The sequence below is a fragment of the Blastomyces gilchristii genome, assembly GCF_000003855.2.
Source record: "Blastomyces gilchristii SLH14081 genomic scaffold supercont1.8, whole genome shotgun sequence".
Taxonomy (NCBI): Eukaryota; Fungi; Ascomycota; class Eurotiomycetes; order Onygenales; family Ajellomycetaceae; genus Blastomyces; species Blastomyces gilchristii.
Window position 1 is genome coordinate 718,719 of NW_003101675.1, and position 22,869 is coordinate 741,587.

Here is a 22,869-nt window from a genome sequence, read left to right on the forward strand (position 1 = left end):
CAATTATAGATACATGTAGTCAGAGACTATGACATCTATCTGAGAACTTTTAGTTCTCAGAGTTTTTTCTATATCTATAAAGTTAAATATTATACATTTACCAATTTCAGATATGCAAAATCAGAAAATTCCAGCTCAAAATACAAAAACTGTTTATAAATTATAGTATTTTAACACCTTCTGATACTTTGAAATCATTTGATAATATCATGATAAAAGAAAGGAGAACACAGTCTTAAAGATAGACACATTAAATAGATAGATAGAAAAGAACAAAAAAAAGAAAAAGTAAAGTAAAAACAGACTATAATAAATTAAAATTATTAAAAGATAGTATATAGCTGTTATAACAGACTATATCTAATCAATTTTCATCTCTTCATATTCAGATATTTCTGAGTTCAGCTGTTTTCTTGTAGCTGCTTGAGTTTCTGATAGAAAGTCTATTAGATATTTAATTTCTCACTCAGTTGAGAATAAGAGCCTTATATTTAATTGATTTAAATCATACTTCTTCTTTAATCTTACTCTGAGACTATTATATAATACACACTATATTACAATATGCTCAGAACTTTCATTTGTATTGCAGAATAAGTATTCTATTGAATCAAATCTATCATTAAATCTTTGAATATAAGATTTGAAATAATCATATTCTAGTTTCAGCTGAATTATAGATGAGAATATTTTCTTTTTACATTTAATTAAACAAGATTTTCACTTACATTTTGTCTCAAATCTTGAATAATATATACTCTTCTTTTGTTTCTTTCAGCTTTTATTTCACTTGTTTAAATAAGATTCTTTTATCTTTCTCTTTATAAAAGATCAGAACACTGTTTTTTGAATACATCTGCTTAATTCTGAATTCTATTTTACTGCTGAATCAGTCAATTCATTATCATAAATGTTCATATGAGTAGAAACTCAGTGTAGATGAATTATCAGTTTTAATAATCTTCTCTTTTAAAGCTTTATAGCAGAATTTAAAATCAGTTTAAGATTCATTTAATTATTATGAATCTGACTATTTTCAAGTCTTTTCAAAGGAGCTTGACTATTAGAGAATATTCATATCTCTTTCAAGTTATTTTCTCTTTTATAAGATTTTATCTTAATAGGTTTGAAAGCTTTTACTATTGTAAATAGTTCAGCATCAACAACTTTAGATTCACAGCTCAAATTTCAGAAATCTGTGATGAAATTGATATTATCTTCAGTATAAGTAATGTCTGTATCTAATCTGTTCAAACTTTTATTTTTTAAGTCATCTAAGTAAACCAGAATAAAGTGATTTATATTGATTATAGAGATCTTCTTCAAATGCTGTTTATATTCTCTCTCTTTAAATAGTTTACTTATTTATAAGTGTATAAGAGATTTCAGCTGTTCTCTTCAGAGAGATATCTTGTCATGATCAATTTTCTCAATATTTAATAAAGAAAATTGATTTTTAATCAGTAAATATAGTCTATACAGTTGAGAGAGTATTTTCTTTGAAACACTATTCTCATTTCAATTAAGAAATCTATTTCAATTCAGTTCATTTCTTGAGTTAATTAATGAAAATGAAGAAGAGACTCTTTCTCTGATTATATGATTTAAGCTCATCTTCATGACTCTCAGAGCATAGTTCATGCAGGTCTTTTCAAATCAAATAGTAGAAGATGAAATTGACTCTTTAATTTTCATTGCTTTAATAGAAGATGATTTGAATGCTCTCATAACTCTTTTCAAAGCTCTGTTTTACAGACTTTGAAAGAGATTAGTGAAATTATCTTGATTATTTTATTAAACTTGAACTTTATAATCAGCTACTGAGATGATACAGACTATGTATAATTGACTCATAGTCTGAAAGAATAGACCTCTCTCAGTATCTCCGTCTTAGACTGACCGTGTGACCGTGTCTGAAATCAGGACCAGAATATTTGATAGTTCCATTATTAATTTGACTGATCTTATTACACAGTTTTAAGATTATATAGTGATTTCATACTGTCTCAGTGAGACTTACTGTCTACTTTTATCACATTTTTCAAATGAGATCATGATTTTCACTTCTACATTTAAATTATTTTTATTGCTTTAAATGACTTTAAATCTCATTTTAGAGTTATTAAAAAGTGTTACTTTTTAAAAAATTAAAAATAGGCTAAAAGAAATGTTAAAATGTCTAAAAATAGTAACTTTATATCAAGAATGAAACTAAATGAGACTAAATGAGATCACTTTCTTATTTTTTCTAAGTCATAGTCTCATTTTGAGATTTGATATATAGTCACTTTGCATGTTTTTTTTAATAATTAGTCCCAGCGGGATTCACGCCAGGAAATGTATAGAATCAGATCAAATGAAATCAGAAATTAAATTTATAACCTCAGCAGTCAGTCTACTCTGACTTAATAATTCTTTGCTGAATATGCTATTTAAAATTCAACTTGGAGTTTAATTATACTTCTAGTCATTTGACATTCAAACTGAGTTTAATCTCTTTATTCAAAAGAGTTACACTTAGGTTTTTCAAATTGAATCTTGAAAAAAAAGTGAATTAACTCAGTTTTATTCATATTAAATTAAATTAGATTGATATCTGCTCTAGAAAAGATTTTCTTTACTACTTTCTCACTCACTTTTAAATTCTCTTTGATTGTCTTTGAATTGTAGACTAGACTAATATCATCTATATAATTTAAAGATCTCACTATTTTCATCTCTCTATTCTGAAATATATATGCAGTGTATATTACAAATAGAACTGATGAGATTGAAGATTCTTACAGTACTTCTATTTTTATCTCAGTCTTATCTTACTTTATTTCATCAAAGAATAGTTGTATAATTCTTTTAGATATAAAACAGTTAACTCATTTTATTAGAGAAAGTGACAGTTTTAACATCAAAGTTTGAATTATTTTAGACTTTGAAATATAATCAAATACATCTTTTATATTAATAAAAACTGCAGTTGAGACCAGGTCTTCATACTTTGCTATTTGAATATTATAAATAACTGAAAGAATACTGTCAATTGCAGAACATTATTTTCTATCTCTCATTTATTCATTAAATAGAAGAGAATCACTAATAGAGCTTATAAAAGATAATTTAGTAGCTATTATCTTTTCTAGAACTTTTCTTAAACAGTTCAACAGAGATATTACTCTATATAACTTAGAAATTAAGGCTTTTCTATTAGATTTTATAAGAATTACTTTAGTAGCTTATCTTCAGTATTCAGAATAGTAATCATTTTTTAAGAGATTGAAAAAGAGCTTAAAATATTCATTCTTCAAGTAGGAATATTTGTTTTAAATAATTAAGTAATTGATTGAATCAGGCCCTGCAGCAGTTTTAATTAAACTTGAGAATATAGCTGACTCTACTTCATCATATATAAGCTCAGATCATTGTCAGTTATTTTCATTAATATATTTATAAAGTGACATATTCTTCTCTTCTAAATGTGATAAATTTTTAAAGAGAATTCTTATAAAAGCTTGATACTTTTTCTCAAAAGACTTTACTGTATATAATTCATTCTGAAATTTGTATTCTAAGGTTGAAAGCTTTACTACACTTCTTGTTTTAGTATAGTTGAAGATTGTAAAAACTTCTTTTTCTTATACTTCACTAAGAAATCTGTTTCAGTAGTCTGTTTTAGCTCTTTTAATATCTGAGAAATATTCATTTTGAATAGCTTTGAACTCTTTATCAGATATTAAGTTATTCTTTCAATCACTCTTAGCAGTGACTAATTATTTTCTTTTAAAAGTGATATTCTTATTTCATCAAGATTTGAAATACTCAGAAGACTTTTTCTTTGAAATATTTTCTCTAATACTTATTAGAAGAATAAATGTAATCAGCTTTACTCTATTCTCAAGTTTTAAATTAAGATATCTTGACTCTGATTTCAATACAGCTTACTCTTCTTTTCAGATTTCAGCTGTTTTACACTTTCTTTAACTACTTTTCAATCAGCTTTTTCAAAGTTATACTGATTAGAGAGAAGAGAATTTTCACTTATTTATTTTTCACTTAGTTTAATATCAAATTAAATGATCTTGTGATCTGATTCTGAGATCTCATTTAAATTAATAAATCAGTTTATAAGTCTTTTTATAATCAGATTTTATGATAAAAAAGTTAGATCTATAATAGATTTCTGTTTTATATCTTTTGTAAAGAATGTTTATTAATCAGACTTGTTAACTAAATCTATTAAATACTTAAAAGTTTATTTAATCAGTTTATCTACTCTTACTACTCTTCTGAATTCTGAATTTTATCAGAGATAATATGCATTGAAGTCTACTGCAATGATAGAGTTTTTTAAGAGAATTATATTCAAAAATTCTCTGTTAATTATTCAGATATTATTGTTTTCTTTCAATAACTTTCCATTATAGATATTTATAAGTTGAATGATATCAAACTCATTCTCTTTATCTGTAATATCACTCAGTAGAATATCAGAGTCAGATATAATATTAAATCTCAGATTAAATTAATATCTTGATTTCTTTCTTTCATAAATCACTACTTTTAACTTTTTCTCTGATTTTTCAGGTAGAAACTAGTAATAGCTTGAATGAGAAATAATATACTTTTACTCAGCATCAAAGTTTGATTCTTAAAGAAGTACAAAGTTAACTTTTTATTCAAATATAATCTGAAGATAAGAATAAATACAATTTCAGTTTCTATTCACATTATTTTAAGTTAATATGATTTTTGAAGAATTTTTAAACTTTTTTTATTGTTTTTGTTGTATATTCATACTAAATAAGAGTAGAAATAAAGCAGAATCTAATCATTACTATCTGATAGTAGATTATAACTGTTTTGAAAAGCAGGAATTTCATCTGCTTATATTCTTTCTAGTTTATTAACAGAGTTATTTCTCAATTCTCTAATTTAAACACATATTTGAGAATTCAAATTCTGTTTATGTTTAGCTGAAGAATTTGAGTTTAAGAATTTCAATCATTGAGAGTTTCTTCTCTTTGAGCTTACAGTTATAGATTTACTAACTTGACTATTATCTTCAGTTGCCAGCGTGGCCCAGTTGGTAAGACTGGTAACCAAGGCCACACACATTAGGGGTGCGTGGGTTCGAATCCCACCGCTGGCACCTGCCACTTCTTACTCATGAAAGCCCCCATGTAATAGAGGCTGAGCCTAATTAGTAAGGCTTGGTGCGGGGTAGAACTCTCTACTGCAAGCCAAGCCACTAGTTAAGTGAGATTCTGTGAACACCCATCAGGGCCGGCATGGGGTGCCAATGTCTCACTATTCTACTGTGCAACCCGTCAAGGTTCTAATGATATAGAGCCAAGCCTAATGTAGTGGTTATACACTACTTAAGCGAGTCCATAACTAGGGCTGTCATCGGAGTCTAGCTCCCTCTCAAATACAGGGAATGATTTTGAAAATCACCCGACTAGCAGGCCTAGACGCGCATCTAGGCCCTAGGCAGGGCACCCTGATAGGCTAGAGCCTGCAAGCTCCCTGTCAAGCCCTAATACTGACAGGGAGGACTGCAGTCATCAAGCCTATGATTAGTCCCTAACACGGGGCGAGGCCATGATGGCTGATTGGTAGGCCTATGGACATCTAATGAGGCCGAGATCAGCAACCGGAAGCTTGGTGTGTACGCCATCAAGTGAGCGGTGGCAGCCACTAACTAATGCCCCTGGAAATTAGTGGCTGGCCCGAGAGGACAGACGCGGTGGTCAGTTAATTATAGAGGGTTAAATGTAATTAGCTTAAGATGCATCCTGCGGGTGGCTAGCGCCCGTAGTCATTGAAATGAAATCTTATAAAAGAGGAAATTGTTTGAAAGAGGTATGAATATTCTCTGATAGTCAAGCTGCTTTAAAGAGACTTAGAAATAGTCAGATTCATAATAGTCAAATGAATCTTGAACTGATCTTAAACTCTATTTTGAAAATTTAAAAGAGAAGAACATCAAAGCTGATAATTCATCTGCACTGAGTTCCTGCTCATATGAATATTCATGACAATGAATTGACTGATTCAGCTGTAAAAAAGAGTGCAGAATTAAGCAGATCTATTCAAAAAATTATATCCTGATCTTTTATAAAGAGAAAAATAAAAGAATCTTGTTTAAACAAGTGAAATGAAAGTTAGCAGAAACAAAAGAAGAGTATACATTATTCAAGATTTGAAACAAAACTCAAGTGAAAATCTTGTTTAATTAAATGTAAAAAGAAAATATTCTCATCTATAATACAGCTGAAACTAGAATATAGCTATTTCAAATCTTATATACAAAGATTTGATGATAGATTTAACTCAATAGAATGCTTATTCTGTAATATAAATGAGAATTCTGAGTATATTGTAATGCACTGTGTATTATACAATAGTCTCAGAGCTAGATTGAAAGAGAAGTATAATCTAAATCAATTAAATATGAGATTCTTATTCTCAACTGAGACAGGAATTAAATATCTAATAGACTTTCTATCAGAAACTCAAGCAGCTATAAGAAAATGACTAAATTCAGAATTATCTGAATATGAAGAGAAGAAAATCAACCAGATATAGTCTGTTAAAACAGCTATATACTATCTTTTAATAATTTGTTTTGTTACAGTCTTTCTTTATTTTATCTTTTTCTTTTAATTTCTTTCTATCTATCTATTTAATATGTCTATCTTTAAGACTGTGTTCTCTTTTCCTTTGTCATGATATTGTCAAATGATTTCAAAGTATGAGATGATGTTAAAACACTGCAATTTATAAACAGTTTTTGTATTCTGAGCTGGAATTTTCTGATTTTGTATATCTGAAATTGATGAATGTATAATAGTTAACTTTACAGATATAGAAAAAACCCTGAGAACTAAAAGTTCTCAGGTAGATGTTATAGTCTCTGACTGCATACATCTATAATTGAAGAATAATAATAATAATAATAATTATCTTCAGTTTTAAATTGACTTTGAGTTTCTTCTTTTCTCCAGTTTTTTTGAATTCTTAAAGCAAATGTGTATTCTTTTTTCAACTAGATATATGCTTTGCTTTACAGTTAGAGCATTTAAGCAGAGTATATTAACATATTTCATCTCTTTTTAAGTGTATTTCATATTTATACTTACTAGTTTTGTAATCTTTAGCACAGAACTCACATTTTGTATCTCTGAAATAAGAGATTATAAAGTATTCATATCTTTGACAGTTTGAACACTGTGTTTGTATTTTGAGATTCATTCTTGAGTCTTTGTATGCATGAACTCTCATTTTCAAATCTATCACTCTCACTTCAGAGATTTTTGATTGTTTAAGTGTATTTGTATAAACTAGAACAGAGATATTTCTTCTAATTTATCTGAATTCAATTGAATTCAGTTATATGAGCTTCTTTCTCAGTTGAATAGAATTGTATTCTTTCAATTTATTTTTGAGAAGTAGTATTTCTTTCTCACAGTCAAAAGTTTCAACTGAAATATTATAAAGAACGAATTTGTATAACTTTTCATCTTTCTTAGATAGAATTGTTGTATTTAACAGAGATTCTAATATTGATTTTCAGATATTCTTATTCTCAATAAGAAATTCTGCACTGAATTCAGTCATTGTAGTTAGAATAATAGAGTTTTAAAGAAAGATGACTCAATTGAAGCTATAACTAATTTTTGAACTTTAATATTATATATTAACTGAGAAAAGAACTACTGATTGATTTCATTTCTAATTTTGAAAATAAGATTTGAGTTCAGCTTATTCTTCTGCAGAATCTCTCTATTTAAGACTTTGAGAATAAGTCTTCTATTTCTGAAGATTTAAATATTTTTCTCTTTTTACGTTTTCTTCTCTTCTTTCATATAAAGAGAAGTATGAGTATTTTTTCTCTGAGTACTTTCAGAGTTTTGAGCAGATTTTGAGATAGTAGATTTAGAAACAGCAGATTCTGCTGCTTGAGTATATATTTTTTTCTGATTTGATTAAGAGAAAGATGAAGAGAAGTCAGTGATTATACTAAAAGTTTTCAATGTTTTTTAAACTGTGTTTGAAATTTCAAGCTTGAACTTAATCACTTTCTCTTATTATTATTATTATTATTCTTCCATTATACTCCTATGCAAGCGGAGCTTATGAAGAGTTCTTGCATGATGTTAAATACAGGCCAAGTGTTAATTATTCAGGAGGAAATACAGGTGTTGAGACTAGACTGGCCGCCGGGACCATGAATTTCACATTTGATCTCATTTGATCTGGTCTTATACATTTGTTGATGTGAGTCCCACCAGGACCAAGCCTCAAAAAAATCTGAAAATAGATCATTTCTGAGAGAAATGATGTGAAAAATGACCAGATTTAATTTAAGAACAGTGAAATGAGAGTAATTTCTCAGAATAAACTACGAAAGATGATCATTCTTTCAAAATCAGAATAAGACTAAGACTGAAGATTAAATTCAGTCTCATTCAGTTCATTCAGTGATTGCTTATATAATCGGGATTTGGTAATGATTATTATTATTATTATTATTATTATTATTATTATTATTCTTTCATTATACTCATATGCAAGCGGAGCTTATGATGAGTCCTTGCGTGATGTTAAATACGGGCCAAGTGTTGGTTATACAGGAGGAAATACAGGTGTTGAGACCACGCCAAGATAACAAGAACATAGGAAATACAAAGGAGTGACAATTAAATACATGCGATAATAACTTCCCAGCTCAGGAACATAGAGCAATTTTATTGAAGCGATTTGTACACCTCTGTATTTATTAGGAACCTGAGGTGCTTGGGTTCTGGATTTAATGTATCCCCTGCGGGTTTCAAACCCACACGCCCTGGTTTCCCACGCCAAGGCACTACTGGGTGGCCGCATTAACCATTCGGCCACCGGGGCAGTAATGATTATTGATAACACTTATGAAATAACTAAATACATTTTTATGCAAGTTTATTCTTCACTTTCTCATGAAAACTACACTTCTCTGATATACTGTGATCAGAGATATTAAACTATCTGATAATTTCATGTTTTATAATCATGAGTTTCTTGATTATTTCTTCTTATAATTGTTCTTAGTAATAGTAATAAATATCTCAGCTTGAGTTGAACTTTCACTTCATTCTTATCTCTGTTAATAAATTATCAGAATATCATGTGTCATTAGTGTAATAGTTGAATATATACTCTCAATAATTTTTTATAACTCTAGAATTGATTTGATATGTAAATTTATTAAATTATCTTGAAGATAGCAGTCAAATTCAGTTTTATAAGTATATAGTTTTATCTGATTTTCAGTTGTAATCAATATATATAAGTTCTGTTTCAAAGTTAGTATTATAGTTCTATATAATATGAAGTGTTATCAAAAATTATTACTTACTAGATAATTGTATTTCACTGTCTTCACATCTCTAATATTTACTCATTCAAATCTCTGATAGTTAACATTGTAGTAGTCTCAGATTAATTTAATATATGAGTCTCATTTCTTCTCTATTTAATCTTGAGAAGTGTAGATATTAATTTAATAAAAGATATCTAGTAGAGCTGTTATAGCATAGTACTCTGTAAAAGATTGTTCAGTTTTGTAATAATAATATATCAGTTTATCTCTTACAGTAATAATAGTCTGTGCTATAGTATTATCTCAGACTGAATTTCTTTTTAAGTGATTTAACTACTTTTCAAGATAAGTAAATAAACTGTTATATACTCATCAGACTGACTGCAGTATTAATGTACAAGTGATTGAGACTGTCTTCATTATCTTATAAAACTGAAACTGTAAATCAATCACATATTTCAACTGAGTTTACTTCATATCAGAAAGTTTTAATATCTGAATCTTTTTCTAATCAGAGAATTATACTTAATAATTAATTATTTAATATAATCAAAGAGTCTGAACAGTTATCTTATATATTAAACTTCATTATATTTTAACATTCTATATCATATTCAGTGATGTGACTGATTTGTTTATTTATTAAATATTATAAAATTATTATTATTATTTAAAGAAGATATAAATTATATTAACAATGTTTTAAATCTGTGATATTTAAATTCTTAGTCAATCTATTCAAAATTAATAGTAGTATTATTAAAAAGTATTATTAAAAAGTAATATTAAAAAGTGTTATTAAAAAATATTATCTTTTATAAAATAAATATAAAAGTTATTTAAGTCATTATTTTCATCTTATTCTCATTTTAAGAATCAGTCATCTCATTATTCATTATCTTGATATTAAGATTCTTTATCAGTGTTTATATCACAAGTTGAACTACATAAGCAATGCAGAGAATATGATCATATTTATTATTTCAGAAATACAGAGTTAATTTTTACTTCTAGCTCTTTATCAAAGTATAGTTATTCACAGCATTATCAGTTGTAATTGTAAGAAGACTGAAATTAATATCTTAATAGTTATTTTCCATCACTGTTATTAATATCTCTGTTATATAATTCTCAGTATAACTACTGATCAATGATTTAAATTCAATTAATATCTCTTAATAAGTTCAGTTCTTATCAATGTAATAACATGTAACTCTAATAAACATAAGAGTATTTATACTAGTTTATATATTCACTGTGAGAGATACTCTTTAATAATTGTTTAACTGTGATTCTAGATATTGTATATTAACTTTGTAGTATATCTTGAGATTGAACTGAAGACATAATTAATAGAATATATAAAGATTTGAATTAAGCATTTGAAGAAGTATTTGAAATTTAAGATTTTTAATTGATTAAAGAGAAAGATTGAGAGATATATATATATGAAGTAATTATTCACAAAAGTTATTAGATAAGAGTTATAAGATCAGAGTACTAACACATGATTATTTTCACATAATTTTCTTTAAATTAGAAAGTTAGTATTATTAAAAATTATTATCTGATAGAGTAATATATCAGCTCAGTAGTAATTTTCTGATTATTTTTCTTCTATTATCTGCATTCTGATGACTTCAGATATCAGACAATTCTATCAGAGTTATAATCAGTTTATAATAAATATTTCTGAATAAAGTTGTAGTAATTACAGCAGAGAGATGACTCTTCAGTAATCTGTAATACAATCTATTAATAATTATTTCATAGTTCATCTCAATATTTGTGTTGAGTTTTTTATAAATTTCATGACCTGAAATCAGATGTGAAGAATGAAGTAGTCATTTATTATAATTGAAAGAGAGCATTCTGTGTTAAATTGTAAATAACATAAACTTTGTAATTCACAGTGATTTCTTGAAGAGTTTATAAATCTTCAATAAAAGTGAAAGAAGTAAAAGAAGTGAATTCAGAAGATATAATAAAGATTTAATAAAGATGATAATTTATTTTTAATAAAGATAATAACTGATCACTGATATGTGTAAGAAGAATTATTATAAGAGAAAATAATCTTCTTTCTTAGCTTAGTTATAATTTTAGTACTAACTCAGATTGAATATTATTAATATATAAAAGTAAATAAACAATCTTGATTAATCTCTATTATATTTCTTGAAATATATTAATATTGTGAAAGAGAGTGTTATTAAATTATATTATCAGATAATATTATTAAAAATATATTAATATTGTAAATATTAATATTGAAAAAATGTTAATATTTATACATTATAGTGATTTGTAAATTATGATAGTTCAATATATATATATATATATTATTCCTGACATTGATTACAACTTGTATAATAATTTTTGAAAACTTAAAATTAATTTCAATTATTAATAATTATGAATTTATAACTCACTAATATAAAAAGAAAAAAACTTTTTCTTCTTATTATCTTTCTTCTTTTTCTCATTCTTCTCATTATTCTTTATAATTCACTTCTTATTCTCATTCTTCTTCTTCTTCTTCTCATCTGAGATAATAATTATCTCAAAATCTCTCTTCACTGCCTTCTCAGAACAGAGTTCTCATTGCTTTCTCTCAGTCAGATTAATCTGTATCTCAAAATTCTGTATTTTCTGATCTGCTGTCTCAGGTTTCATCTCAGTAGTAAGTAGCTTGATATACTCAGAGAGTAGAACTATCTTCTTAATATTCTGAATCATGAAGTGCATTCAAGATCTGAATAAGATCTTAATCTTCTTCTTCTCTATCAGCTTCTGCTAATTAATTAGAGAATAGAAGTATTATTAAAAATCATTTTCTCTTAATAAAAAACTTATCAGTTTTGACTTCTTTATCTCTCACTTTAATACTCTCTTAATCTTTTTCTACTACTGTTTATTTATAGTAACACTCTTCTTCTCTCTCTCTCTTTTTATCTTAGTCTTAAATCATTCTCACATCTTCTTCTGATTTCACTGCTACTGTATGAGACTCTTCACTATCTTCTGTTTCAATCTCGTATAGACAGTGTTATTTGAATTATTTCTATACTTAGTTCAGTCTAGACTGACCGTGTAACCGTGTCTGAGACCAGGATCAGATTTTTTAATAGTTTTATTATTAATTCAACTGATCTCATTACACGGTTTTAACATTAGAGAGTAGTTTCATACTGTCTCAGTGAGACTTACTGTCTACTCTTATCACATTTTTCAAATGAGACCATGATTTTCACTTCTCAATTTAAATTATTTGTATTGCTTTAAATGACTTTAAATCTCATTTGAGTATTATCAAAAAGCATTACTTTTTAAAAAATTAAAAATAGTCTAAAAAAACCTTAAAATGTCTAAAAATAGTAACTTTATACTAAGAATGAGACTAAATGAGATCAAATGAAATCACTTTCTCATTTTTTTCAAGTCATGATTTCATTTTAAGATCTGATATATAATCACTTTGTATGTTTTTTTAATGACTAGTCTCAGCGGGATTCACGCCAAGAAATGTATGAGCTCAGATCAAATGAGATTAAATATGAAATTCATGATTTCAGTGACTAGTCTAGTTCAGTCTAAATTTATCAGAAGTGTTACTTAAAATTATTATTATTCTACTCTCTTACAGAGTCTCTTCAAGATATTATAATATATCTTACAATCTGTCTTCTCTTACTTAAATATCTTCTTCTTCTCTTTCTTCAATCTGTGATAGTACTCATGTGCCTTGATGATCTGCGGAATCACAGAATATGTAAGAGGTCTACGCCGAATAGATCGGTATAATATATATAGGTCTTATATAACAAAGAGAAAAATGTTAGAGAAGAAAAAGAAAGAGAAAGTGTGAGAATCAGCAATTGAAGTGAATATTTATACATGTATGTGGTGGCTGAGAATCGGTGATCAAGAATGGCTGAGAATCGGAGTGTATGTGTTCATGACGGCTGAGGATCAGTGGTCGAGAATGACTGTGAATCAGAGTGTACAAATTCAAGAATGAAGCAGTTGAAATCTGTGAAGTGTAACAGAATAGTCTATATGATTGATCAGGTGCAGCCCACCACATTAGCTTCTCTCTTCCAGAAGCAGTTCTCATTGATCAAGAGCTGCTGTTTCAGATAATGTGAAACTCAGAGTTCAGGTCAGTTAATTGTAGCTGACTCATTTCATAAGATATTGTCAGCTGCAGCTGCAGAATCTCTTGTCAAGAATATTCTCAATCTCTCACTCAAGCTCATTATCTTCTTCTATGATGCCTGGCAGCTGTCAGTTAAAAGTCAGTTGAGAAGAGAATAAGTCAGTGACAGTATGATGAAGCAAGCTTGTATAAAAGACATCATGAATCTCTGATAATGTATCAAGACAGTAGTTATGACTATCTAGAACTTCTATCACTTTATACTTAGTATGATGATAATTCAGTGTATGAGATGAATATATAGTTTATATATTCTTAAGATTTAATTATATCAAGTCTTCTATCTTATATTGTTCAGCAGAGTCTCAGTGAACATTGATTTAGTTCTCTTAATCTTGTTTTACAGTTGTCATGAAGACCTCTGCTCAGTCACAGATATTTCAGAGCTTTATTACTATATTATCAGCAATCTGAATTGAACTGCAGAGATTCAGTGTAAACTGTGTAATCTCTAGAAGATTTAACACTCTCATATAATAACTGTGTGTAAGAAAGAACAGGCTTATATCTGTTAAAACAGCATCTCATTCATTAATAGTGTTCTCTATGTATAGAAGCAGATCATATCAATTATCTTATAAGTGATTATAGAACTTATGAAGATAATTCTTTACAGTCTGAATTGTTTATTCTGCTGTATTATCAGTCTCAGAGTGATAGACAGTTAACAGATGATATATAATCTTGAGACCTTGACAGATTCTTGTTCAGAGAGTACTTATAAATTGATGACTCTGATCTGATACTATGAATCTCAGTAATTCATATATCTGATAGAATAGACTCTGTAGAAAAGCTTCAGTAACTTGTTCAGTATTCATCTTATTACAAGATTTTAATATTACATCTTTACTCAATCAGTTCATAATAATCAGACTGTTTCTACAATTCTTACTCTTAGAGAGATTAACAGTGAAGTCAATTATCACATCTTATCAGATTCTATTGAAGATATTGAGTGATTTCAGTAGGTCTTTTCTATAATTCTTTCACAAGATAATAAAAGAACAATGATTACAGTTTCAAATGAAATATCTGATGCTGTTTAATATCTCAGACTAGTAGAACTCTTGAGAAATTATTTAATACAATTATTCACAATCTGAGTGATTGATTATATGTGAATTATGCATCTCTTGTATTATCTGAGTATGTAAGAATTCAGAGTAGAGAACTCAATGTCATTTACAGAACTGTAAAGTGTTATTGTCATCAATTGAGTATTCTGAGATGTCAGTTCTTATATGTAGTTCTGAGAGGAATCAGAGTGCTTCTTGATATACTGCTTTGATAAGTGCTTGAAGAAGTTCATCAGTTTAAGCTGTTACATGTCATAATTCATTCAGTGTAGGTTCAGAAGAAGTCAAGATATCAGTATCAGTGATAGTTCAGAGAGAAAGTGTTCTAATCAGAGAAGTATGTATAGTGTTATAAGTTATTCTATCTTGATCAATCAATATCTTCAGATTCAAGAGCTAATGTTCTCAGTTCATTCAGTATGTGTCTGTCATATCAGAGAGCATATCTTGTTCTCATTGTAAGAGAATATCTATCATCAAGTTCTGGCTGCTGAGGTGATAGTATATTATAAAATGAAAGTGACTTAGAAATTCAGATCATTGCATCTGCTGTTCAGTGAGTTTATAGATAATTATGAAGTACTTAAGATTCTTATAATCTGTGATTATCTCAAATTCAGAGATACTTCAGAGTTCAGAGTCTTATTCTTCTAGACAGTATACAATTATAAGAAGTTTCTTATTATAGATCTTATAATTGCATTCAATAAGACTCAGTTTCTTAGATATAAAGATATATGATTATAGAACATCTTTATCATTATATTATAATATCACTTCTTCTATTACATAGCTAGAGAAATCAGCTTCAATAACTGTTTCATAATCAGAGTTAAATATCATTAGCAGAGAAGTGTTAATAAATATCTTCTTTATCTGTATAAATGCAGCTTTAGTGTCTGCTGATCACTGAAATACTGAGTTCTTCTTAATAAGTTCTGTAAGTAGTCTTACAATATCTGAGAAGTTTTATATAAATTACTAATAGAAGTTAGCAAATCTCATAAAGCTTCATACATCTTTCACAGTATACAGAGCTTCTCATTCAAGAATGACAGAGACTTTCTCAGAATTCATTTGAATCTTCTTACCAGCTTCTATAATAAAACCCAGATATTTGATACTCTTGACTTCAAAATCACACTTGTCAATATCAATTGATACTTCTGCTTCTTATAGTTATTGTAATATTCTTCACACATACTCTTGATATTTCTTTCTGAATTCATCAGTGAAGATGAGAATGTTATCTAGATAAGCAGATACAAATTCATCAAGAGAGTCTCAGAGTGCTCAGTTAATATACTTCTAAAATGTACTGAGAGCATTGATCAGTTCAAAGAGTGTGACTACTCATTCAAAGAGATTATATCATATTCAAAATACTGTAAGCTATCTATCTCCTTTGATGATGTGAATCTTATGAAACACAGTGATGACATCTAACTTTGTAAATCATTGAACTTGTTCAATATGAGCTGGGGTTTTATTGATAAGAGATAAAGAATAATGATCTTTCTTTATTAATCTGTTCAATTCTTGATAATTCATACAGAATTGAAGTTCTTTATCTGATTTCTTTGCAAAGAGAATAGGAGCTGTGAGGAAAGAGTTACTAATATGTATAAATTTCTTATTCAACAGATCATTGAGTGTCTTTTAAAGAAGAAGAAGTTCATCTCAGAACATGTTATAAAGAGGGCTTCATAATAATTCAGAATTCTTATTATTCTTTTTCTCTAACTTGATACTGTGATTCACTTCAGAATCTTGTAAGAGAGGTATATTCATAATATTATCTTGTCAGAAGATATCTAGATATTCATGATATTATTGAGAGAGTTTTGTATAAGAATCTGTTATTGTAACACAGGATAACTTTTCTAGAGCCTTTTTAATATCAGTCAGACTTGTGAAATAGATTGCTACATGATTTCACTGTTGATGACTTCTTTTTCAGAGTATTTCATACACATTGACAGAGATCTGTGTCAGATTCATGATCTTGTGAATGTCATCTTCATGAATTCTATCATTGTTAGAGAATATCAAGCTTCTGTTTCAAGCATTCAATAAGATGTCTTATTCAGATAGTCAGACAAGTTCTAATATAAGATTATAATCAAGATTATTAACTTCATATACATAGACATCTTCATATAGATGTTCTTTCACATCTATGATCAACTTCATCATGTAATGAGTACAAATGTCTTTTAAATTATCAAATTCTGTGAGAAGTCAGGATTTTGATAAGAGAATACACTGAAGATTATGATGTCTTACAACTGAAGATTTTATCATTGCATAGTGACATAGACTGCTGTCTATCATGGCTTTCATATTATACATGTTATTGATCACAGTAGATACAAGAATTGTATTCATTGTTATTTTCTCTGCAAATTATTGTCATCTGATCTCTTCAAGCTTCTGTTTATGAATTTGAATAGAAGCTAATCTTTTCCCTGTTTTATCAGAGCATTCTTATAGTTATCTTCTGAATCTTTCTTCACTGCAATGTGATTAATGCAGACAGACACTGATTCATTCTTTGAATGAGAAGACACTGATCTTTCTCTTGAGTGTGAAGACATATAGATTGATCAGCAGTTGAAAGTGATGTGTTTTGATCAGTTACAGTTAATACACACTTCACATTGATGTTGATCAGCGACTTCTTCAGAAGTGATCTCAGAGACTTGAAAGCCTGTTCAAATGATGAAAACTCTTGCTTATGCATAGGCATTTGAATCTATTCAGTTCATAACATCTGTATCATTGTTATTCTTCAGTGCAGATATATGAGTGACTGAGATATAACATCTTCTGTCACTGTTCTGTATACTCTTGAGCTTGATAAGATAATTATTCAATGTCTGAAGCTGTGTATAGAAATCTTCATAAGTCTGGTCTTTGTCTACACTTACAAGAACCTGTAAGAGTTTGAAAGTCAATATATTCTTAAGCATGCTAATCTTTATTTGATTCTTTCAAGATTGATCATCTACTTTTAGAATCTTGATGTTGAAGTCAGGAATGAATATTGTAAGAGAAGTGTTTCTCTGTCAGATACTCTGTAATCAATCTAATACTTTCTATTACATGACAGTGTCTTGAAACAGAATATCAAGATTTTTGATGATATTGTCAGATGTTCACAATGCTGATTTGCATGCTTTCATTCATGAATGAAACTTCTGTTTCACACAATTCTTTAATTGTTCATTGATATATCAATCTTGATTGATTAATAAACCAATGACATCTTCATCTATACTCAGTTTCATGAGCATTTCTATTCTTCATGATGAGTAGAGAGTGAGATCAGAAGCATTGAAATATGTGAGAGCATCTAAGTGTTCTTTCAGTGCTTTTATATTCAATTCTGTAGATGTTGAAATTGCATGAGTTAATTGTTAAATCTCTTTGTATTGAAGTTGTTGAGTTGTGTGTATGTCTGCTATCTGTTGCTGTTGTAATTTCAACATTGCTTGAAGTTACTGTGATATCATCTCTATACTTGTGCTTGAGAGTTCTCTCATATTATTGTTAGACATGATTATATTATTTTATCAGATGTATAATATCTAAAGAAGTGTAATTATATTCTCATATATCTGAGTGTCAGAACTCTCAGATCTTTCACTGATATTCTCTTATAAGATCTTACTCTCTTCATAAGATCTTGTTACAGGGTCAGTGTGACTGATGAGCAAGCTTCTATCTGAGAACTCAGTGTCTGCTTAACTGTGTTTCTCTTTCTTACATGTTGTTCCATGTTTGAATATCTCTTGATGAATAATTGTTCCTAATGAGAAGATGATGCGTGAATAATCATTTTCTAATAAGGAGATGATGAACATTTTTCTAGTGTAAGAGGTCTACACTGAATAGATTGGTATAATATATATAGGTCTTATATAACAAAGAGAAAAACATTAGAGAAGAAAAAGGAAGAGAAAGTGCAAGAATCAGTGATTGAAGTGGATATTTATATGTGTATGTGGTGGCCGAGGATCGGCGATCGAGAATGGCTGAGAATCAGAGTGTATGTGTTTGTGGCAGCTGAGAATCGGTGATTGAGAATGGCCGCGAATCAGAGCATACATGTTCAAGAATGAAGTGGTTGAAATATGTGAAGTGTAACGGAATAGTCTATATAATTGATCGGGCGCAGCCCGCCACAGAATATTTAAAGAGAGATAATATAATTAATTTTAATAAGTATTAAAAGAAGATGAAGATAGAGAAGACAGCTAGTAATAATATAATGATAATAATGATAATGATAATAATAATAATAATAATAATAGTGATAATAATGATAATGATAATAATAATGATAATGATAATAATAATGAAAGAGAAAGTGTATTAAAATATATTATTAACTTATCAAATATAAAGAGACTTAAAGAAACTATTAACAGCTTTCAGAGATATACAGAAATAACTACAGTATTATATAGCAATTTTTCTTCATTTAATACATGCACTATTCATATTCTTTATATACAGTTATTATATAATCTATATCAGAAATACATGTAGAAAACAGATCTTTATTACTAGAAAGAATAATTGCAGCAATTCTTTGTTTTCATATTATAAAGATAAGTTATTCTTATTTCTTTCTTCTCTCTTCTCTCTTCTTTTCAACTCATCACTAAGTTCAAGCTAGTATGAAAACTATTAAAACACTCTTAGAAACTCTCAAATTAAAGAGTATAAACTAATCAAATTTTAAATACAGAAGAATTAAATTATATTTAATAATACTAATTATTTATCTCTTTTTAATAAATAACAGTCATGTCTTTCTCTCTTTCTCTCTTAAACAAAACATGACCTGTGAAAAGTGAGTATCATATCAGATTATAATGATTAACATGATCTCAGCACACAGAGCTGTATATATACAGTGTATACTGAACTGAGAGACTATGTGAGTTGCAAACTAGCAGCAGCATTTCAGAGAGAGTCATGCAGTGTGAAAAAGCTATAACTCTCAATCATATATACAGAGAGTAAATTGCTACAGTAAGTGTATATATATTATATAAAAGTAATGCTTTTTAATAACACTCAGTCTCTGATATCATGAAAATAAAGTCTCTCTGTGAGATTTATTTTTATCAGAAGTTAAGAGATTTTATATTTTTTAAGACTATCTTTGCACATCTTGCCTGTGAAATTAATAAGAGAAATCATCAATTTCAGTATTCTACTCTTAATACTATTCAAGTGATAGCAGAGTTTATTCTAGTCACACTTTTTAAGTGAATATTTTCTAATTATTCATTATATACTGATTATTTATTAGATAATATTAAGATAATAACTTATTACAGCTGTGTTACTCTCACTGTAAAAGATATACAGTTGATAATAAATATTATAAAGACTCTAAGAAGTAAGTATTTTAAGAATACTATAGCTCTACAATCTTGATTTTTTTTATTTTTATTTTTTATGTTTTTCTTTTTTCTTTCATTTTTTATTTTTTTCTTTTTCTTTTTTTTTCATTGTGATTTTTTCTTGTGTTTATTTTATTTTATTTTTTATTTTTTTTTATATTTTATATTGTTTTTATAATTAAAATTATATAAATTATAATCTGTGTTTAGAAAAGTAATAATATTTAATAATACTCTCTATTGAATTTTCAATAAATGAGTACTATATCATAATATTATGTAAGTGAGAAATGCATTTATAATCTTATTTAATGTTATTCTCAATAATGAGATCAGAATGAAAATGTGACTAAGAATTTAAATATATTCTTTATCTGAAACTAGATTTTTATTTGAAAAGTGAATCTGAAATCTTTAATATTTAAAATAATATGATTTGAAATCAATGTAATAAACACAAATTATGATCTGAAGTAATGCTTTTAGATAATATAATAACTATAAAGTTTGATTCTGATCTCAGACACAGTTATATAGTCAGTCTAGTAGTTCTATTCTATCTCAGTAACACTTACTGTCTACTCTTATTACATAAGCCAACCGCTCCACCACGAACTCGCTCGATTTTTCGAATAAGAACCTGCCGATAGATTCATCGAAAAGCCCTCGATCATACAAGCATTTTGACCCCATCACCGACCGCATACCCCGTGTGGTGGTGGAGTTATCCAGCCAAATGTGAATCAGACATTGTTTGAAACTCCTGTGTGGGAGTATCCCTCATTCTCCCCAATCACACCACAACCCCGGGCCAGATTGCCATACAAATTGCAAGGTGAAGAGACCTAGTCATATGCATCAATCTTCTCAATTTTGAAAGATTCTCAATCTGTAATTGTGGAGATATCTGAGAAGCAATCTTCATGAAAACCCTGTTCATCTTTGATGTTTCAAAACATCAATGCCAAGTCCCACCCTTGTACCACTCTTCTCAATCTGGCTCATTCTCAGCAGAAAAATACAAAAAGATATCTCAGTGATAATATCAAGCACATAATCAATGACTAGTTCTGAAGTGCAATCTCTGCAGTCTGTCTTCAGTGTATCTAGACATTAACACCAAGTCTCACCCTTGTATCACCCCTCTTAATCTGGCTCATCCCCGGCAGAAAAGTATGAAAAGATACCTCAGTAACTGTATTTGATACATAATCAGCAGACATAACAACTATAAAATCAGTATATCTCAAGATCTGACTGAGCCTTTGATCCCTGCACAGTGAGATATATTAAATCTAGTTTTAATATCTCAATATTTAATAGATTATGTAAGAAATTGAGAACAGCAACACTAGATTTCTATTGAATTTGAGAATTAACTCTATATTGATATAATCATTGACAAAGTCTTTTATTTTGAGATATAAATAATCAGTTTCTCTACATCTCACTGATAATATTTATATTATTATATAGAAACAGACTTATATTCTCTATAATATTAAGACTCTGAAGAGAGAAAGTCTTGATAGAGAGTATATAGTAGTACATATCTTAGCAGTTTCTATCTCATTCTTCTGCAGCAGTTAATGCAAAAAAAAGATCTTAGAAATAGTTTTTTACTTCTCTTGAAAAAGTAAGATGTTTTTCTCTGTCTTTATATAATATTCTTACAAAGAATTACTTTTTCAGTGACTGAAGAGCTTTCATTAATACTTAATTCATTTTTACACTCTTTATTAACTGATTTGAGTTGCATACTTATTATGTGAGAAGAATTGAATGATTTAGAATAAAATTAAATAGTTTTAATCAATTTCTCTGTAAAAAATTGATTTATTTTTTGTCAGTTTTTCTCTCAAAAACTGTCATATTATCTGATTTATTATTAATTAATATCATACTTTTTCTCACTGTATCTCAAGAAAGAGATTATAAAGATTTTATTGATTTATCTCAAAAATCAATTTTAGTTTATTAGATTCTCTTTAAAAATCTAATCTAGTTACTGAACTAGTGTGAAAAAAATCAGATATTTTATAGATAAAAGTCTTTTATTCTTTCTTTGAAACAGTCTAATCAACTTTTCAATTGAAAACAGACTTAGAAATCTCTTAATTGAAACAGTCTGATCAACTTTTCAAAAGATTTTAATACATATCTCAATTGAAACAGTCTGATCAACTTTTCATTGAGTGAGAATAATGAGTTCAAAAATACACTCAGTTGATGTGAAAAAAGATGCTTTCTCAAATACTATTTCTGAGATTGAAATTCTGAAGAGAAGAAAGAAAGAAGAAATAGAGAAATGACAAGTTCTTGAAATACAGAAACTTGAAAAAGTAAGTAAGATTCTTAGAAAGCAGTGTCTGAGTGAGATAAATGAAGAAGTTCTGTTAATTCTTCATGCTCAGACTAGACAACTATAGAAGATGATTAAGTTAAAACTTGAAATTTCAAACACAGTTTAAAAAACATTGAAAATTCCTAGTATAATCACTGACTTCTCATCTTAGTCTTCTTTCTTCTTTTCTACTTCTTCTTCTTCTTTAAATCAGAAGAAAACATATGCTCAAGTAGCTGAATCTGCTGTCTCTAAATCTGCTATCTCAAAACATGCTCAAAATCCTGAGAAAACTGAGAAGAATAATGCTCATACTTCTATTAATAGAAAAGTGAAGAAAAAAATGTAAAAGAAGAAAAACTTTCAAATCTTCAGAAATAGAAGACTTATTCTCAAAGTCTTAAATCAGAATATCTTGCAAAGAAATAAGTTAAACTCAAATCTTATTTTCAGAA

The 22,869-nt window shown here is 28.1% G+C and overlaps 1 pseudogene across 1 annotated transcript; it reads left to right on the top strand.

Annotated features, from left to right (window-relative positions):
* Positions 1–5,059: 5,059 nt before the first annotated feature.
* On the top strand, positions 5,060–5,140 carry BDBG_17076 (annotated as a pseudogene). The gene has a single exon. The product of its transcript is annotated as a tRNA-OTHER (tRNA).
* Positions 5,141–22,869: the final 17,729 nt, after the last annotated feature.